This window comes from Tupaia chinensis, unplaced genomic scaffold (genome assembly GCF_000334495.1).
Source record: "Tupaia chinensis unplaced genomic scaffold, TupChi_1.0 Scaffold000251_1, whole genome shotgun sequence".
In the NCBI taxonomy this organism is placed as follows: domain Eukaryota; kingdom Metazoa; phylum Chordata; class Mammalia; order Scandentia; family Tupaiidae; genus Tupaia; species Tupaia belangeri.
Genome location: NW_006159731.1, coordinates 4,639,652 through 4,646,553, shown reverse-complemented (window position 1 = coordinate 4,646,553; position 6,902 = coordinate 4,639,652). Strand labels below are relative to the sequence as shown.

The following is a 6,902-nucleotide window of genomic DNA, read 5'->3' as shown; positions in this document are numbered from 1 at the left end:
CTGCCTCTCTTTCTAAACCTAGTGAAATCATGAAGACTATTTCTCTCTCCCAAGGTCTTTTTCCTCCTTCCAAGAAATTGTTTCAAAACTAGGCCAACACCAGGGTTCAGGCTTGCATCAATTCCTGCTTCTTTAAGAGATCTCCCAAGAGAAAAGCCTCAATTACCATAGCTATGCTGGTGGCTCCCAAGTCTCCATTTCCAGTCCTACCATTCCATAAGATTTCTTGGCCTACATTCCCCCCAAAATAATGCCACCGATGTCTCCAAACCCCAACTTTCCCTGATAACCAGTTTCTTTTCCAGCTTGCCAACCTCAGTTATTCATCACTATAATCCCTTCACCTACACACAACTCATTATTCCCTTTCTTGTCTTAATTTTTTTAAAAGAGTTATTTCATTTATTATTATTTTTTAATTTGACCAGAGAGAGAGAGAAAGGGAAAGCACAAAAACAAGCCACCAAGTCTAGGATTCAAAGCACAGTCAGCCATGTGGGAGTCCAGAGTCTTAACCACACCTCCTGTTGTCCCCTTGCCTTCATTTTTTTTTTTTAATTTTAATTCTAATTTTTGGCAGCACACAGTCAGTGGCCTTTATTTTTATGGCTTAAGGAAAGCTAGCATTTAGATTTCAAAATTTATATTACAAAATTATCAACAGCAGTTTAAGCATTTCAACAATGCTGACGCACACACACAAAGGCTATTATTCTATGTTCAAAAAGCAAGACTCATGGCTGACAGGTGGCATGGTGGCTAAAGTGCTGGACTCTCACTTGGCTTACCATGGTTCAAGTCCTAGACCTAGAGGCTTTCTCTCATTCTCTGTCTCTCTCTGGTCAAATTGAAGAATAATAAATAAATAAATAAATAAATAAATAAATAAATAAATAAATAAATAAATAAAATTAACCAAATAATTATTAAGAGAAAAAAAAAAGCAAGACTTGACCCAAGAGTGCCTACTAATTATATATTAGCCACACTGCTTATTTGTGACCATATCTTCTTCCATCTCTTCTTCACTTTCCTTGATGGCCCCTGGATCCTCTGCCAGGTTATCTGACCATTCTGCAGCAGCCTCTCCACAGCAGCCAGAGTGGATGCATTTGCTATCGCATTCTCGATTGCTTCTGCCTCCCCTAGAGGTGGCCTTCCTTTCTTTTTGTCAATTGATAACTCCATACCTGGATTAAACATGTTGTTTCTCCTAACAAAATTCTTTGCAACCTCTTTGCCCTTGAACATTTTCTCTGCTTCCTAAAAGCTGAGTTTGGCCTTCTAGATATCCAGTACTCTGACTCGTGACACTTTACAGTAACATGTAACCTTCAATGTTTCTTGTTTATTCCTGCAATTCTTAGTATAATTAGATAAGCCAGTGATTTGAGAGATGTCAAAGGGTCTAAGATCCCAGTTCCACAAGACTACTGTTAATGAGAATCAGTTCCATCACACAAACAAAGCCATCACCTATACAGCGTATTATGTTCTTTTTTCACTAATTTTCTTTTTTTTTTTACAGATGCATGTGCTCCTACACAGAGAGAGAGAAGGAAAGAGAGAAACATCCACCCCCAGGGGGGAATGGCCACACCACCCTCCCTCCTCTCAGGATTTTGGGCATGCATATCCAGCATAATTCTCAAGCTACCGGGCCTGGGACTCGAAAAGCTAAGTCAGCCATGGGGAATCCAGCTGCCTTAACTTCCATGCCATCTACAGGCCCCACTAATAACGTTTTAATCTTCTCAATGAAGGACAAGCAGCCTAACCTGGTGATGTAGCTGGTAGGTCGCCAGCTGCAGTGCTGGAACCCACCCAGCAATCACAGTTAAATCCCTGGGTGGCTGGCCTAAAATGTAAGGGCCAAGTATCCAAGATCCAACAAGCTCAAGGACTGTAGGAAGGGGTTCACAGCACGACCAAAACCCTGTGGAGGGTGCTTCTTTCTCTCTTACCTGTGCATATAGTCTACCGTAATTAAAGAAAAAAATTAAAAAGAAAAGGAAACCAGCCAGTTTCTTGATCTCATTGTTGGAAAAACTGATGGCTTCAAACTGGTATAAGGAAGCACCTAGGTTTTCAAGGATGGGAATATTGTACCTCGGCACTGGTGTACACACCACCGGCTCCGTCAGCTCCACCTCCCACTTCACCATCTTGCCTCCCACCTGTGACACATCCCAGCATGCCTTTCCTGTATTCTTCTTCAAAGAACTTATCATCTGCTAATATGCTACATATTTTACTTGTTTATGTTTTATTCACGGCTTCTCTCCCTGTTGAATAGAAGCTTCATGAAGTCAGAGAGTTTTCAATGTTTCTGTTCACTGTATCTCAGTACCAAGAAATAGTAAGTACTCCATAAATATTTCTTGAATTAAAGTATCCCTGTATAAATCAATAAATGAAAGTATAAAGTCATAATACTCCAAAACCTCTAAACCAGAAAAGTTATTAGGTCATCAGGAAAGTCATGACATATTTTTCTATGTTTTTCTATGGAAAAATGCATCATGACTTTCCCAATGACCCAATAGAATTATGCTTGAATCTGCACACCTAATTCATGACAAAGTCTTTTTTTTTCCCCTTATTTGCTAGAGAGCACATGCTCTTGCTAAAGTGAGACAGAGCAACAGAGAAAGGGGGCAGAGGGAGTGAGAAACCAATCCCCAGGAGGGGGTTGAGTACACTGCAATTCCCTCTCCTCCTTTCCACCTTTCGGGATTTGGGGTACACATGCACACTCACCCAGAGTGTTTCTCAAGTTGTCAGGTCCAGGACTCTAACCATACTGTTTGCCACATGGGATCCAGCTGCCTTAACCAGCTGGCCCCATTAAAAAGCTTATGATTCATCCTTTCAACATTTCCTCCAAGTCCAAACCCAAAGTGTTTTATATATGGATTTAAAACAAAAGTCTCCAGGTTCTCTTTATTTATTCACTTCTTCCAGGTGAATTTTTCTAAATACCTTCTTTTCATCACTCCACGGAATCTAAAATGTTTCACATAGCTTCTAAATCCCCATAACTTGACCCTTTATACATTCTGGCTTTACCAATATAATGTTAAGTCCCAATTGAAATTCATCATTCTTCATTCTCTTCCACTTGGGCTGAGACCTGATAGTGCCTCTACCTACAATGTTCGTTCCTACCTTCATGCCTTTACTTTGTGTAATTCTACTAGCTATATGTTCCTCTTTCTTCCCATATATTTGAATGTCATACACTTTTTGGGATTCCGTTCCGAGCTAGGTTCCACTGAGATCCTTAACACCCTCAGCAATAACCACAGCTCATACTGATTCCTGTTTTGTCTGGTCTCTGAAAGCATACAGTGTTGGAACTTCACAATCAATCACTATATTGGTCAATGGTCTCATGGCTTCGTCTTGGCTCTCCAATAAGATGGGAACACAAATAAAGTTGAATTGTTCTCATGCCCAGTCTTAGAGCAGTGCTGTAGCCAACTGAAACAGAACTTCAGGATTCAAACATACACCTGAAAATATATTTTAAGTTCTATTGCAATTTTCAGAGACATATCAATTACTCTAAAGCTCCTTCTCTTCCATCAATACCACTGTCATTATCACTATCATTCCCATCATTCATACAGCTGCTTAATAAACATTCTTCTTTCTTTTTATCACCTATATTCTCTATCCGTAAAACTCTAGTCCAGGGCCAGCAGGTGGTGTGGTGGTTAAGGTGCTGGACTCCCACATGGCCAATGACAGTTGGAGTTCCAAATCTGGTGACTTGTTTTCTCACTTTCCTTCTCCCTCCCTCTGTCTTCTCTGTCTCTCTCTGTCTCTCTCTCTGGTGAACTAAAAAATAATAATGATAATATTTCTTTTTAATTTTAAATCAAAAATACCTAGTCTAGTCCATACTGCTTTTGTATTGTTTTCATTCTCTTAACTCTCAACCTTGAATCTATTCTATTCTTTCAGAAATAACTCTCTGCCATGTCTCTTGTATATCCTCTTAGACTTTCAGGCTCCTTCCAATAGTATACACAGACATTAACCAGGACTAAATCTCAATCCCTGGAATTGTTGAAAAAAAAAAACCAAGGACTGATCTTTCTTCGGAAGTAGAGGAAGAGAAAAAGTTATCAGTATTTAACAGGGCGATGTTTTTGTTCTTGTCTGGTTAAACTTTGAGAGGTTTCTGTAAAGGTCATGGAACTTATTCTCTCAAGGGCATTCCCCCATTAGATCCTAAGTCTCTCCTATCTTTCCCCTTCTCCCATGGGAGAACAACAAATATTATTGTGGGGCAAACTGAGCCAAAGAGTGGCCTCTAGCCTGATACTCTAGCTTCAAGCCCTCCATGTTCATCGTAGCAGTGTTTCCAAGCTCTGACTTCAATACCTTGACATGAATGCATCAAATGAGTGTCCTGCCAGGGCCAGAACCTCCTTCAGATGCTTTTTCCTCTGCCAGAGAAAGATAATCTGGTCACCAAGTTATTTTCCTCACAATTCCATGACACTGCTGCATCTGGGGCAACAGAGATGTGACCTTGAAGCAGTCTCAGTGCCACAGAATACTGTGCAGCTCAGGTCATGGGAAATCCACTAGCAGAATCAGCCACAGGAGCAGACTGGGGGAGCAAAAAAATAGGAGACACGATGTGGCAAATGGAAGGTCAGTGGTAAATGCAAAGGCTGTTTTCATGAGCACACAGGAGACGCCCCCGGACATTTCCCATAATAACTGAGGGAGACTTTGGAAGAGCTAAGGTCAACAGAGACAGTGTAAGCACAGAACTAGGAACACAATGATACTGTTTATGTGATTCCTATTTCATTCCTTGGCAATGCAACTAGGAAAACAAGGGTTTCATGGAAAACAAAATAGCTGCATCTACCTCAAAGTGCTCTTGTAAAACTTGTATCATAACATGTGGAAAATGTGACTATAGGGCCTAGCACATAGTAGGTATATAATTGATAGTTTTCTTCCTACTCATTTGCTCAACCACCTTATCACCTTCCACCCAAGAGTGGGCTCTATATCTTCTAAAAATTTATTCATTTAAAAAATATTCATCAATGGGGCCAGCAGGTGGCATGATAGTAAAGGTGTTGGACTCTCACAGGGCCAACTGCAGTTCGAGTCCCAAATCTGGAGGCTTGCTATCTCACTTTCCCTCTCTCTATGTGTTTCTTTCTGGGAAGCATCCATGCCCTGTAGCAAATTTTTTTTAAATAATAATGATAAATAAAATTATATAAATAATTCTTTAAAAATACTCGTCAGTTACTTACTAAGCATTGGAAATATTGTGAATAAGACAGAAATACTCATACTTTATCAGTGAATTGAGCATCTGTGCAAGTTCTTAATAAATATTTTTACAAAGACCAATCTCTACTAGCCTCATCTGAAACAGTTCACTGGAAACTTCATACTGCAAAGAGCTCTCAGTAGGACTTGCTAACACAGGAAGTAATTAATGTTGACTTTATGCGTAAGGATAACTAAGAGATGGAAATAAAAATTAGTGTCCTGGGGTAAAGGATATGACTGAGAGACCTATCTTGAACATAAATTGCTGAAATATCTATCTCTATCAATAAAAAGAAAATCTGGGGAACCAGCAGTTAGCATAATGGCTATGTCGCTGGACTCCCATGTAGTCGACCACAGTTCTCATCCCGGACCCAGTGGCTTAAATCTCACGCCGGGCACGTGTGCGTGCGTGCCCAAGATCCCGAGAGGAGAATGGAGGAGAAGGGATTGCGGCATGACCATCCCCCCTTGGGGGGAGTGATTTCTCGCTTTCTGTCTCTATGTCTCTCTCTTTCCATCTGGCGAACACACGCACCCTATAGGGAGAATCTCTCAAAAAAAAAAAAAAAAAAGAAAAGAAAATCTGATATGTTCCCAGAGGGATGATATCAACATTTATCAGACCAAGCCACGCCAAAGTTCATCGTAAATCCAAGTGGGAAAAGGTCAAAAGAAAATGTCTACTGCTGAGATTAGTGTCACGTATATATCATTCAAGTTACACAAGTTAATTTGCCAACATAATTGATAATAAGCTTTAAAAAAGATCACACTATGATTGCATTCCATTTTAACAAAAGATATTGAATAAAATGGAGTCCTAGCAAAGTAAGCCAGAATATAAAGACACACACTGTGTACTCCCAGTCAGTATATACCACATGACTGTTCTTTATCTCAAAAAATAAAAGATTCAAAAATATAATAGTAGGGAGAACAAATGCAGATACCAGAGACTGTAAGGTGAAGAAGTGGGCAGTAGATAGTGGGCATGAGTGGCTCTTGAAAGAGCCCTTAACAAACAAAAAATTGTAAATTTCTTTGTCGAAAATGATGTACATGGTATATTCTTGATTTGATTGTCATGTACTGCACTATACTTTGAAAAATCGTATTGTATACTATAAAGCTGTACAACAATTAAGTAAGAAATTTAAAAAGTAAATAATAAATGATAAAATTTAAAAATAGAGCCCTGCATTTTAAAATATAGCAAATTTTAAAATATTGGGTCATCAGAAAAGTTGCAACATACTTTTCTATGCAAAAATACATCATGACTCTTCCAACAATACTATATATCACAAATTACCATAGTAAATTATAATTTTTCAGACCTTAAAATCTTGCTTGGCACAAATGGGCTGGTAATATGAACTATATATTCTTGGATCTCATATTTCAAGAAATATTTACTCAGTAAACAATTATTTTTCTTAAAAAGACTTATTTCTTTAATTCCATTTGTTATTATTATTTTTTTAATTTGACCAGAGAGAGAGAGAAAGGGAATGTGAAAATGTAAGCCACCAGGTCTGGGACTCACTCAAACCACGAACAGCCATGTGGAAATCCAGCACCCCTAG

General features: G+C 39.0%; 1 pseudogene; it reads right to left on the bottom strand.

Annotated features, from left to right (window-relative positions):
* Nucleotides 1–979: 979 nt before the first annotated feature.
* Nucleotides 980–2,165, bottom strand: LOC102489346 (U2 small nuclear ribonucleoprotein A' pseudogene; annotated as a pseudogene).
* Nucleotides 2,166–6,902: the final 4,737 nt, after the last annotated feature.